This window comes from Staurois parvus, unplaced genomic scaffold, assembly GCF_062004578.1.
Source record: "Staurois parvus isolate SC_StPar_1 unplaced genomic scaffold, SC_StPar_1.0 ptg000014l, whole genome shotgun sequence".
NCBI classification, from domain to species: Eukaryota; Metazoa; Chordata; class Amphibia; order Anura; family Ranidae; genus Staurois; species Staurois parvus.
In genome coordinates, this window is record NW_028317810.1 from 13,985,181 (window position 1) to 13,999,899 (window position 14,719).

At 42.9% G+C, this 14,719-nt stretch overlaps 1 protein-coding gene across 3 annotated transcripts in view; it reads left to right on the forward strand.

The window, feature by feature from the left end:
• The window catches only part of OSBP2 (oxysterol binding protein 2), a 344,220-nt gene that overhangs the window by 104,999 nt on the left and 224,502 nt on the right, over positions 1-14,719 (forward strand). Inside the window, exon 1 of one of the 3 annotated variants that reach the window (XM_089677518.1) lies at positions 5,092-5,275. The exons of 1 other annotated variant lie outside the window; for it this stretch is intronic. The gene's annotated coding sequence lies outside the window, so the exon portion shown is untranslated. Of the gene's footprint in view, positions 1-5,091; positions 5,355-14,719 lie in introns of those variants that run through there. One more of the 3 variants, XM_089677527.1, reaches the window with a different exon arrangement.

The following is a 14,719-nucleotide window of genomic DNA, read 5'->3' on the forward strand; positions in this document are numbered from 1 at the left end:
ATGCATTTTGCATGGTTCAAATCACACTACAAATTGCACCCACAGGGAAACTGCATGTGATTCAGACAGGAATTGCACCGCATTCCTGTTAAAATCACATGCAATTCTTTGCAGTGCAATTTGAGCCCATGCATTCTGTATGGGTTTAGAATGCACCGCAAAGGTATCTGTAATCGGTATCGGAGAGTACCTGAACTTGGGTATTGGTACTCGTACTCTCCAATAAAAAAAACGGTATCAGTGCAATCCTAACTAATACTAGTCAGCAAACTCTGTGACTGTGTGTAAGTCAGTCTACTTAGTTTACCTCAGACTGTACTTAGATGCGTGCATTGTTTGAGGGACGTTCAAGTCAAACCGGGACTTTTGAGTTTATATAATAAAAACAATATTCAAGGAGTGGAAAATGCATTTATTTTTCGACATACTCCCCTGCTACATTTATACAATTGTCCAAGTGCTTAACGAATGCCTGGAAAGCTTCAGCATAGAAAGATTTGTCAGTACGCCTGAATCCTCCTAGGGCAGCCTGCTTTACTTTGTTATCATTGTGTTCATTGTTCCCAGAAAAAGATTAGTCTTTTATGCAATTTCACGACAGGTTATGTGTCGATTATCCAGGATCAGTCTTTCCACGTGCTGATTGTTCACAGGAATGACTGCTGTGGGCTGGGAACCATCACGGCTGGTATCATCACTGACGGACATACAGCCATCTTTGAAACCTATACACCATTCAGATGTCTTACTGCGGCTGAGCACCTCATCTCTGTACTGTGCTTGAAGTTGTATGTAGATATCTGCGGTTTTTACACCTTCGTTCACAAGAAACCTCGTCACCATACACTGTTCCATGCGCACACTATTACTGTTGTCTGCCATCTTGATTAATGGTCTCTGTACTGGCCCATGACGTGTGCTGCCTAACAGTAATAGAACACACTTGCCACTTACTACAGCGTGTGTTACCACCACCGAGCATCTCTTTGTATACCTGTAAAATTAAAAGTCCCACTTGAGTGCCCCTCGTAGTAATGCATGGTAAAATGAGTGTTACTGCAATTCATAGTAACTCACAAAACAAAGTGCTTTGCTATTAATTTTAAATGGCACTCAATGCACCCAGCCATTGCTGTGCTTTACAATTGTGATTTTTTTTTTTTTAATTTAATGCACCTGCAAAGCCTTATTACCACTTTATAAACTGTCATTTACGTAAACAGTACGTGGTCACTTAAAATACTGTGAAGCTAAATCAGTTCTTCAACATATACACATATAGGGGCTTATCTATGAAACATGCTAATAAGCAATAAGGATTCTGATTGGTCCCATAGCAACCAATCAGAATCCTTGTTTCATTTCCAAGTTTCTGCAGAAATGACAACCTGAAGCTGAATGATTGTTAATGGCAACAACAGATGTGCTTTGGATATGTTTCGGAAGCCCCATAATAATTGCCTAAAAGTCTTTGCTATATTGGATATGGATTGCACTTGTATTAATATATAAAGCATATTCTAATCTCATGAATGGATGTTGCTAAGATAGTATAGCACAAGCTCTACAGAAAATTTGAAAAGCCATATAAAAATATATACAGGAACCGATTAATTTCTGGTATTTAATATTCTAAAGCGAATGCTTGTTTCCTTACATACAAATGACGTGATTGAAAAAGTATGTTTCATGGCAGACACATCCATGTGTAGTACATTAGTGGAACACAGCTGTGGTTGATGCGTGCTGCAATTACTTGATGATGAAACACATACTTAATTACACAGGGGTCATGTACAGTACAGGCAGTGATACTCTGCAGAGAACAATACATCAATGTATATATATGCACAATGAGGAACCCTGGAATCATAAGCATTATGTCATGGCATATAGTAATCACTAGACAATTGGTCAATTATGGGGCAGAAATTAGATGTTCCTACTTATGGCTTCTGTGATGTTTTAAAAAAATACTTCTTATAGTAACGGTATATAAAACACTGTAGCTACTGTATGTCTGAACAAATCTAAACAAACTGAAGTTATAAGCTGATTAGGTTCTATGCAGCGCTGCACCAGATTTTGCACTCTTGAGTTTTAGTAAATCAACCCCATAGAGCAAGGATCTCCAATCTGCAGCCCGAAGGCTAGATGTGGCCCTTTGCCAGCCTTTATCTGGCCTTGGAGCACTATTCCTTCCACTGAAACCAACAATGGGGCACTATTCCTTCTGCTGAAACCAATGATGAGGCATTATTCCTTCCACCAAAACCAACAATGGGGCACTATTCCTTCCACTGAAACCAATGATGAGGCACTATTCCTCCCACTGACACTAATGATGGGGCACTATTCCTTCCACCGAAACCAACAATGGGGCACTCTTCCTTCCACTGAAACCAATGATGAGGCACTATTCCTTTCACTTAAACCAATGATGGGGCACTATTCCTTCTACTGACCACCAGGCCATGTTTACTCTCACGGATGCTGGGTCCGGAACATTTTCTACCCTCATTGGCCACAATCCAGCCCCCTTAAAGGACATTAAACTAACCCTTTGTTTGAAAAGTTTGGAGACCTCTTCCATAGAGTATATATGTGAAACAGGAAATAGCATTAGTCGTCTCCATAAAACCTAAGGTTAATGAATTAAAATTAAAAATGGCAGAGCTGGTCCCCATAGCCGTCAATCAGAATTCAGCTTTCATTCACTGTAGAAATGATCCGAAGAATTTTGGTGTTTTGGGAAACTTTGACAACCCCCTGATCCGATCCAGCCAGATGGAGGGGAACAGATCTCCTTCCATTTGTTTTTGCCAGATCAAGTTGGATTGGAGGTCCATTTACATCTGTCGCTTCATAGAGGAGAATGGATGGTCCAGCTGGGTTTGCTGGAAAAACAGGCAGGTGGAGCTGATTTGTCCACTCAGTTAAAAGGGGTCCTAAAGAAAAAATGTAAAGGTGAACTAATACCAGACACCCTCCCCATCTGTACCTCCACCCCTGCCCCCAGATACACCTGCTGCTCTGAAATTGGATAGCTGTGTAGGTACTTGTGGTCCTCGAATGTGGACAGTTTGCATTCAGGGACCTGCATAGCTGTCAAATTGGAAGCAGCAGCTGTGTCCCAGTTGACATGAATGGGACTGCCTGCATGGAACACCTGTGCATCCCTGTGCAGGCAAACATGGCTCTCACTTAAATACATCTGTGGGAACAGGGCTTAAAGATCTTAACATGGTTCTTCTTTAAGGCCTAGTTTACATTTGTGGAGAGGAACGTTTGGGTCAAAAAATGCTAAACGCCGCAAAAATGCATGTAAACGTGTCTAAATGCTAGCCGAGTTTAGCATTTGGGCATTTATTCATGTCACAGGAAAATATTCTGGCCAATCAAATGAATAAACACCCAAGTGCTAAATGCGTTTTTGCTGAGTTTAGTGTTTTTCTGCTGCAAGGGGAGCTAAACGTCTAGGGGAGTTCATATGTACTTGATGCCTAATTGTGGTGGTGCCAACGATTGATTTGTGAAAGGTACACAGTTGTTTGCACACACTGGGGGTTATTTACTAAAGCCAAAGCATGCAAAATCTGGTGCAGCTCTGTATAGAAACCAATCAGCTTCCAGGTTTTATTGCCAAAGCTTAATTGAACAAGCTGAAGTTAGGCTGGCCATACATTATACAATTTTCTTGAGAATTTTGCTTTAGATTTACCAAAAACCATATAATATGATGTCAAACCTAAACAACACTTTCAATTGTATCCAATTAGGCAGGGCCCTGCACTATATAGTTGAAGGTAAATCTAGAGGAAATTAGGCAGAAATTGGACAGAAAATTGTATAGTATATGGCCAGCCTTAGAAGCTGGTTGACTACCATGCACAGCTGAACCAGATTATGAGTGCTTCAGTTTTAGTAAGTTTCCCCCACTGTTCGCATGAAGTTAATTCTCCTCCAGGATTGCCCAGAACTGCTTGTGTGCTTGAGGCCTAATGGCAGCCATACATGGATCAAAATTTGACTTGTGCAGCAGGGACCAGGTGAAGTTTGATCTATCTAGGGGCAGGCTGGTTCAGATGGCAATCTGCTGATCTACTTCTGTACAGCCAGCCTGCTGGCTTTTTTCCCGATCGATCAGCACTGCTGGCCATAGTGCTGCCAACTATAGCCAGCAGCACTGATCAGTGTATTCTCTGATCAGTGTATCAGTGAAGTCTCCCCACTATAAGAATTCAATAACTCAGCGGGAGTGATTCCACCATCCACCTTGAATGTGTGGATGAGGGAAATACGGTCATATCTGTTTTTTGTTTTGTTTTTTTTTCTGTTCCATTTCCCTTAAATGAAGAAAAAAAAATGGACTGGGATTCTCCACAATGCACTTCAAAGGTCTCTACAAAACCTGTAATTATCCCGATTTTAGTCACCCAGTTTAGTCTGGCTAGGATAACTTATGTTGTTGAGTGGAATTCTTGTGATATTTATTTTTTCTGGTAAAATGTTAAAAAAGTTTGAACCTCTATCAGGTTTTTATTATGACCTTATATAGACTTCCATAGTGAATTTTCTGCATTCATGCAAGATTTCCTTGAAAGTGTTAGTAGCTTGTGACATGTTTTGCGTTGCCCTGCGTTCATCTGAAATAATAGCAGTAAACAATGAAATGACGTGTGTGTGGTAGTATGCATTAGCTGTATGTCCTGTCCATGGTGCTGAATACAGAGCAGAGAAACAGGCTGATTAATAATCCCCGTCTCTGTCACTTACTCAGGCTATGGGTACTTCAATATAAAGCAGATTGCTTTCATGTTTCCCCAATAATCCATGTTATCTTCATTTGTATCCTGTAACTCACTGAACTGTAACAATCCTAATCACACTAATTAACATGTAGTTTATAAGCTGAGGGCAGGGACGCCTGTATAGTTCTTGGAAGCACGCACACACGTTGCTGTGTGAGAGGTGTTGCCTCATCCATAGTAATGAGTAATGAGGAAGGAAGGAAATCATCTAGCTGTAGACTGAGGGTGGCTCTGTTGAGCTGTTGTACACCACACATGCTTTTTAAGGCTTTTGTATTGAAGTTGGCACTCGCCCAGCACCAGCTGGGACTGGACGCACGACTCACAATCTCTCCTCAGGAATTCTGAGTACACCAGGGAAAGGATTGGGAACTTGTCCTTATTTCTGACAACAGTCATCCTCTTGGAGCACAGCACAATGTGATTCTCCTCTGTCCTTGTGGAAAGACAGCGTCGGGGTGGATGTAAGGCACTTTCCTTGTCTTTGTGATTGTGATGGCTGGGGGAGGCATTCCGGGAGCTTATTTTCTATCCCTAAACCAGGTAATGTGACCTGTCTGGAGGAACTCCTGAACAAAGCAGAGCAGAAGCTGAATTTCACTGGTATGGTACACGTCTTCAGTCTTTGGATGAGCAAGGACTGAGACAAAGGGTCGCACAGGCGGTCACGGTATAGCAAAGTGTTTGTTTAAAATGAGTCCATACTTCGGACTTGTATCTTGTAATTCTGGGGTAACATTTTATATACAACTAATCCAATTCCTATTTACATTTCTATACAATTGGGATTCTTATATACTATTGTATACAAACATTCCAATTCTTATTTACTATTCTGGACAATTCTGATTGTTATATACAAGCATGCCAGTTCTTATTACTGTTCTGAACAATCGTGATTCCTATAAACTGTTATATACAAACATTCTAGTTCTTATTTACTGTTCTATACAATTCTGATTCTTATATTCTGTTATATACAACCATTCAAATTCTTATTTACTGTTATATACAACCATTCATACGCTTATTTACTGTTCTATACAACCATTCAAATTCTTATATACTGTTCTATACAGTTCCGGTTGTTATATGCTGCTCTATACAAAAATTAAAACTCTTATTTACTGTTATATACAACCATTCAAATTCTTATTTACTGTTCTATACAGTTCCAGTTGTTATATGCTGTTCTATACAACAATTACAATTCCTATTTACTGTTATATACAACCATTCAAATTCTTATTTACTGTTCTATACAGTTCCGGTTGTTATATGCTGTTCTATACAACAATTACAATTCCTATTTACTGTTATATAGAACAATTCCAATTCTTATTTACTGTTCTAGACAGTTCTCATCCTTATATGCTATTTTATACAACAATTCCAGTTCCTATTTACTGTTACATACAACAATCCAATTGCCATTTACTGTTTTACAGAAAAATTCCAATTCCCATTTACTGCTCTATACAATTCTTTTCTTATTTACTGTTCTATACAACAATTTCTTATTTACTCTAATATGACATTACAATTCCTATTTCCAGAAAGACGTTATAAGTCCCATAATATGTACATTAAATGGCACTAAAAACTTAATTTTTAATGTTAATAAAGTGTTAAAACTTTTTTGTGTAGATAGTGATATCTCAGGATTAGGACCTGTGTGAGATATTAGTACGTTAGCCCGATACTGTGCTGTGACAGATTGGGGGGGTATTGACAGTCTGAAGGATTTATGTTGAGATGGCTGATGGCAGTCCAAAGGGATGGAGGAAATTGTTCTAGCACTGGTCAGCTCTGTTGACTAAGCAGTTCCCAGTCAGCAAAAGAGAGGTGGAAAGGAACATGTCGTTTTCGAACGCCTTTCTTGGGAATAATGTGCCTGAACTTCATCGGTCATCTGTGCCTTATACCCTACCAGAAAGCACTGCCTTTCTCCATTTCCTGCCAAGGTCAGTGACCATGAATGGGTACTGAAGAATCAATGGGTGTGTATGTGTTTCTAATTGCTTACTTCATGCTTTATTACACTATAGGGATGCTGTATTATAGTGAAATTAACATCCTGGAACAAGCTGCTGATAAATCTTTATAGATTAGGTGTTATGGAATGGCCCCGAGATTGCCTTGCTGGGGAGGGGTTAACCCATGATGTTCAGCCACGTATTGTGTATGGGAATGGTTCTTGAGAAAACCTCTTAATGCTTCATAGATGTGTTAATATATCTACAACTACTATCTCATCGTGTCCTTTTAAATGTATCATTTTCCTTTGCCGGAGGAGATCTGCACATCCCTTGCATGGCAAATTAAATTTACTGTTGTAGTAGTAGGGGTATTAGTGACTGGTCTATTAGCAGCTGATTAATGATCTTGATATCTTGCAAGGCTATGATCATGATGGTGTGATCCTCATGATATAGTCTGATAAGTGAACAACATTGTTTTTGACAGAACAAGGCTTTTTCTTTCTTCTTTGACATCTATGGCAATTGGGTTATTCTATTACCATATTGTAGTGTAGCCATTTTCTTCTGCTTAATAGAATCAAATATGTAATTGGTATTTACCTGCTAGTGTATAGGTTGTGAAATGAAAATGAATGTGGAATTGTGGGGTTTTTGCTATATGTATGAATAAGCATGTATGGTGTAGGTAAATATAACAATATTGCAGGGCTGTAGATAATTTTTTCTTCTGGGGGGGGGGGGGGGTTTCAGCTCGCAGCTGAGCTGCAGTTTTACCCTTTCCCCCCCAACTTCTCCCCCTTGAAGGAATGAAGGAAGGGAGGGGTGGTTGGAAGGAAGGAAGGAAAGAAGGGGTGGATGGAAGGAAGGGGTGGGTGGAAGGAAGGGAGGGGTGGGTGGAAGGAAGGAGTGTGTGGAAGGAAGGGGTGAGTGGATGGAAGGAAGGGGTGGGTGGATGGAAGGAAGGGGTGGGTGGAAGGAAGGTAGGGGTGGGTGGAAGGGAGGTAGGGGGGGTGGAAGGGAGGGAGGTGGAAGGATGGAAGGGAGGGAAGGGGGAGGTGGCAGGATGGAAGGGAGGGAGGGGGGTGGAAGGATGGAAGGGGGGGTGGAAGGAAAGGGTTAAACTCCCCATGACTCCTTCAGAAGCATCAGAGCTGTGACTGTTGGCTGCTGTGTTCATTTTTCCACCCACACCTCCTCTGAAGCTGCACGGACTGGAGTGTGGGTGGGCACAGGGTGGAGGCAAAGCAGATCCAGCCTCTCTCCCCTCTTCTCCTATTGGTGTGGAGGATGGAGGGAGGGGCTGGGCTGCTGGGCAGTGAGAAGAACACAGCAGCTTAAACACAGCAGCGTTGGGAGGGAGGGGCGAAAGAAAACCATTCTGTTTAGCGGTGGAGGCGGAGAGCAGCACTGGGGCTAGGGGTGTGTGGGAGGGGCAGCGATCTCCTGTATGACTTTCAATGAAGCAGCTGAAAGCTGATTCTCCTCCTCTCCCTCCCCTGGCTTCCAGCTGCTTCATTGAAAGCCATACAGGAGATTGCTGCCTGTCATCACAAGCACCACTGCCCCTCCCACACACCCCTAGCCCCGGCGCTGCTCGCCGCCTCCACCGCTGCACAGAACGGTTTTCTTTCTGTCCCCCCCTCCCTCCCTCCCACAGCCGATATGTTCCAGCCGCTATGTTCTTCTCACTGCCCAGCCCAAATTTCGAGGGCTGCAGCCTGCAGCCAGGGATGGTTGGCAACTCTCCTCTGGGGGGTTCAGACCCCCCCGACCCCCCCTATCTATGCCCCTGCAGTATTGGTAACTTTATTTGTCATCTTGTTTGTCTGTTATTCATCTGCCAGGCTATTTTCAATTAATTCAAAGCATGTAATAATGTCAAATGTAGATTTTCTTTTGTCATGCATGTACAGGACCCATGAATGACATACGTGAGCGCTGGCTGTTTAAAATGTGTGATTCTTTGGTATATACTTAAATAGTCACTGTTAAAAGATCCATTACATTTTTTCAGTAACCATCAACTAAAAAGGGAAGACTTCCTGTTCAAAAAAAAATCTACAATATTATTTTATATATTTGATATTTTTTCTAATTGTATACCAGAATGTATAATTATCACAAATTCAAAGATTAATAAATAAACATTAGGGATAATTGTGTTTTTTTCATCAATCATCTATGAACCTTGTCTCGTATACAATTAGGGTTGTAGGAAATGTTCTACAAGAAATGGTCATTAAGCTACAAGGCATTTTACTACAAATCCCATTCGCATGGAAAAGTGCCCATGTACAGAAATGCATATTATTTGCAGATAAGTTACCTACAGGCTTAGTATATCTCTGCTTGTCATGTTTCGTGTATGTCATAGTTGCTAGCTCTTGCCCACTCTAGGCCCACATGGGCATTGTCAGTGTATTTTTGCTCTTTATCCTCATGGAAGGTTGGATGCAAGCAGACATGCATCTGCCTATATCTGCTTACACCCAGATCCATTCAGGTTTGTCAAACTGTCAGGGCAGGAGCCGAGGAACGGACAGGCAGGCCTAACAATGTAACGCACTGGCTGACGACAACCACCACCCACAGACCGAAGTCCCTCAGGGCGCGGAGTCTAAGTCCCAGGCTGCCTTTCACCAGGGCCCCTGATGGTGGGGATGGACTTGACGCAGCCAGGAACCAGGTCGCGGCCCCCGAGACACCTCAGCTGCGGTAATGGCCGCCACCAATGGCGTGTAGCTGGTGGAAGAAACAAAAGAGTAGTCAGACAAGCCGGGGTCAACAACAACAGGACAAAACAGTACAGTACAGCAGACGAGAATCACAGGTCACAAGCCGGGTTCAGCAACAGAGGGTCAGATCAAAGGAGAATACAAAGAATAGTCAAGTCACAAGCCGAATCAGAATACCAGGAGAGTCACGAGAGTCAGAACAGAGTAATAGTAACACAAAGACACAAGACACAAGTGCAAAGAGCATGTGCGGGCCACAGGCTTATATGTCATCAGCCACGCCCCTCTGGGGGGTGGACCTCAGAGACCTGAAGGCATAAAAAGGATTCCCATCATGCACAGCAGAATCCAAGATGGACGCCAGCACATGGAGTAACATAACCTCAGGGAAAAGGTAGGACCTTGACACAAACTGAAAGGAAAACATTTGGGTCCAAATCCACTTTTACTGGCCTGATCGGATGTGGACAGATATGGGCAGATGCACATCTGCTTCCATCCAGCTATCCATAGAGATTACATGGGTCCATTTTGTTAGGTGCAAAAATCGGAACAGACACAGTTGTCACGTAGTTGAGATCTCTTTCCTTTCTGATTGGTATATTCTGAATAATATAATTAACCACTTATGTGCCACATCCTCATTATATCTATAGCTAGAGCCCAAGGGCCTTAGCTTGTTGGACTTTACTGGCACATCAATCAGGGCACGCATATGACTAAAACAACAATTTGTTTTTACACGAATATACATAAATTATAATTAATTGTATACCCTACATTTATCTAATGTATAATCATGTATTTAAATATGTTATGTTTTAAAAAAATAGTATGGGAATACAAAAATAAACATTCATACTCATCTAGATGGCTGCAACACTGTCCCCTGCCGCCTCGAAGACTGAGAACTGAATGATCAAACACTGCCGATCGCTCAGCTCCCGATCTTCAACCTGCAGAGATCCGGTGACTATCATTCACCGGCTCTTTGCTCCACCCCTGTATTGGATCTCTGAGTTGTGGAGGGGGTGGGAGCTGCTGGCTCAGGCTCTCAGCAGCTTGCTCAGAGGCTGAGCCAGCTGCTGGTCCAGGTATCTGGGTGGATCCCGACTGTAAAGTCGGGCTTTTCCTGATCTTAGACCGACTGAGTGATGTCAGCCGACAGGGGGCTGTAGCCCACTGTCAGCTGAAAACTGGTCACAGGAGAGAATGAAAATAGCTTTGGCCATATTTCTCCTTTGTTCATATGAGTGGCCCAATTGATGTGCCAGTAAAGTCCAACAAGTTAAGGCCCTTGGGCTCTAGGTGTGCTCTGCTTTTTTTTTCTGCATTTTGTATGATTAGCGATTGTGCTATCACCGAGCCTGCATCTTAGTCCAGGAAGTAAATGATGAACCTGGATAATGCCTAAACAAAGATGGCTCCAACCTCATGGGGAGAAAAACAGATGTTGTCAGGAATATACTTTGATTTCTATGAGAGGTAATACACACAATGGGTTCTATATTTTTAAATGTTTTCACACCTAAGTCACACTTTTTTTTTTCTAACTGGATTCAATTGAGAAACTGTGTGAATCCTGGGTGAGCGTTGGTTTGATGCTATATACCTGATGCTAGGTCCTCCTTAGGTGATTTAATTCTCCAGTTATGAAAACTAAGCATGAAGAGCTAGCATGGAATATCTCTTAGTTAGCCAGAAGGTATTGACTGCTTTTGTATGTGTGTAGGATTATTATTAGATTTTGGAATATGTGATGAGGATTCGACGAGTTGGAGGTGGGGGAGGGGATACCTTGCAGACTTTTTAATACACATGGGATAACTATATTGCTTGTGGAGTCCTGGAGTGCAATCAATGAAGAGATTACGTCTGAAAAATTTAATTTAAAATGTGAAGTGATGAGATTGTAAATGACCTTTTGAGAATGGGAAATGTTTGTTTTCGCTAAAAGCCATCCAGACTGATGCTTCCCATTTGGTATTCCTGCTGTCAATTGTTTATTTGGTTTTGTTTGCTGATTTTTAATATTTAATGTAGATGGAAAGGCTAAAACAGCCTGGGTTTAAAATGTTGCCTCCTCCTGCTAATACACATTCTGCATACTGTTTGTAAAAGGTCCCAGAGTAAATACCTTTTATTTTAATCATCTTCAGAGCAAATACGTGATCAGATAGCTCTGACTCCTCCATGTCAATGAGCAGCATCTGCGGCTGATGGAAGGAAACTCTCTCTCCGCCGACTACAGGGGAGCAATGGTAGCCGGTGGGTGACATGACAGATCTGTACAATTCAGTCCCATTGTTCAGCCTCTCATTGAAACAGGCAAATTGGGGTTAAGAGATCATTTGACCACACTGAAGTTAAAAAATGTATGTACACTGTGATTACTAAGGCTGCCCATACACTATACAATTTTGTGTCCAATTTCTGCCCAATTTCCTTTAGATTTACCTTCAACTATGTAGTGCAAGGGCCTGCCTAACTGGATACAATTGATAGTGTTGTTAGTTTTGACCTCCTATTATATGGTTTTTGGTAAATCTAAACCAAAAATCTCAAGAAAATTGTACAATGTATGGCCTGCCTAAAGCAGGCCTTAAAGGGGTCAGATTCTGAATGTTTTTTTGATCGAAAATCAAACACCTCGTTTGTTCTGTAATCTGATGGGGCCACTAATGATTTCGAAAATTGGTCGTTTTTCACAAATTTTCCAGCATGCCTGATAAATGAAATGGGAAGATACCACGAAAATTGGCCAGTGCCATTGCATCACTAACAGATCAAAAATTGGCCGATTATTCTTAGGTCCGATTGTCGAACTAAAAATCATTTGAAAATCGACCCATGTATGACCAGCCTTACAGTGTGCAGCATGTTTATGAGCTGGAGAAGGCAACAATTAATACCTTGGGCAGTTTATCCTTTCCTTCTACTTTAAATGAAACATGCAAGTAGGACTAACGAATGGGAAAACGTTTTGTTTTTCATTTTAGATGGAGTAAGGAAGAATTATAACCCCTGTCTGCCATCGGGCAGATTTCCCTTCAATTGTTGTCCCATAGCTAAAACAGGAAATGAGAGTAAAAGTGAGAGAATCCTTGCTTATCACCAGAAATAACGTCCCCATTGGAAGATATCCGCTCTATCCCTTTTCTGGTGACAGCCCGAAATTTGGGATTTGCTTAACTCCTACGTGCCAATGGCCTCTCGGCTCTGTAAGAGTTCTAAAAGCCTGGAGGTGGAAGAGGGCATTCAGGTCATGTGACAGCATTGATTGCCTGTCACAGTGGTCTCGTGACCTGAAAGCTCCCAATTGCAAGTATGCATCTGGGAGCTTATCCCCCGCCGGCTACCGTGCACGGAGCGCGTTCTCAGCACGGTAAGTTGTTTTAACAGGGCCGCATGTATGCCGGGGCTTTTATATTATTCCATTCTGATACAACTCACAGGTGTTCTGCAGCAATGTAAGTAAATGAAGCCTTGAAAATGTATGCTAACAATCCCTACAGGTGTCCCAACTTGTACTTGCAAGCTCTCAGTATTGAAACAGACTGTTACTACACCCTCTTCAGCGCGGCTCAGCAATTTGCAGATCGCGGCCAGGTGACTGGGAGATCGCGGTCTGGCCTTGCTGACCTGCCATCCCATAGCATCAGATGCAATGCAGAGGGATTACTTGTAAAGTTGGAGCTGTAGTAGGGAGCAAGAGCCACATAAGCCGATGCCTCCTCTAGTGCTGGCTCCTGTCCCATGCAGAGTGATACCAACTTCAGTCTGCCTCTTATCCCGGCTAGCATTCTCCAGAGTGGTGCCAGCAGCAGGAAAGAAGAGATCTGCAGGTCATTGTGAAGCAATACACTGGGCATAATAGTATAGGCCTGCTTTCACACTGGTGCACTGCAGTTTACCCACACCACAGGTGCAGTGCAGTGACCCTGCAGCCTTTCTGTGGGTTTGCTGTGCTTAGCCATAGACTTCTATTATATCCTGTGGGTTTGGTGCACTTTCTGAAAGCACACCAAAACTCCTGAATACAGGAGTTTTTGTGTACTTTCAGAAAGTGCACCACACCTGCAGGATATAATAGAAGTCTATGGCAAAGCGCAACTAACCCAGGAAAGACGCAGATGCACTGCACTGCACCCGCAGTGTAGGTAAACCGCAGCAGATCAGTGTGAAAGCAGGCTTATAAGGGACTCAGAACAGTAAGGGTTCATTTACATTTGCAGTTTGGGGGGTGGTACATCCCCATAGTTAAGATGCGTTATTACCACCCCCACCCCAACCACACCCCCTTTAGCTGCAGTAGCCAGGGTTGTACACATGTTGTAGCCGTAGTACCTGTCAAGCAAAACCCATTCAAGTGAATGAGGCCACTCTGAAAGTTCCCTGCATCCTTGTGCAGTACATCCTTGTGCAGTACAGCAAACAAGGGGTTAAAGCAGGCAGCATTGTGCTGCATTTTCACCACCTGCTTTAACCCCTTGGACCCTGCAGAAGCATTCAGTTGTGGGGGGCTTGCAGAGTGCAGTTGCATATGCTTGAATGGGTCATGATTGGCAAGCGGTAGCACCCACCAAAAGCAACAGGCGGTTTAATTTCTGCTGTGGTATGTGTACAGCTTTGGCTGGGTAGGGATTGGGGGTGATAAAATTGTGGCGCAACCACAAGGTTTTACCACCCCCAACTTTTCGTGTGAATGAGCCCTAAGGGTGCTGCTGCCGAATGCAACAAAAAGCTCACTTACAAGTGCAGCAGGCACTGCTGCTTCTCTAAAAAAAAAAAAATATTTTGAGTGTGATCAGTCCCCTGATGATTAGTGTAGCCCCCCCTCAGTGCCACCTGCCAGTGTCCATCAATGCCACCTGTCAGTGCCCATCAAGGCCACATATCCGTGCCTATCTGAGATGCCTTTCAGTGCCAACTATTAGTGCTAGTCAGTGCCACCTATGAGTGCTGCCAATCAGTGCCAGTCAGTGCCATATATGAGTACTGCCTTTCAGTGTCCATCAGTGATGTCTGTGAATGCCCACCAGTGATGCTTGTCAATGCCCATCAGTGCCCATCAATGTCACCTATCAGTGCAGCCCAGGGGCAGACTGACCATTTGGAAACTCAGGCACTGCCTGAGGGCCTGGGGTCAGTAGGGGGCCCCATGAGATGCCCCTGCTGACCCCAGGCCCTC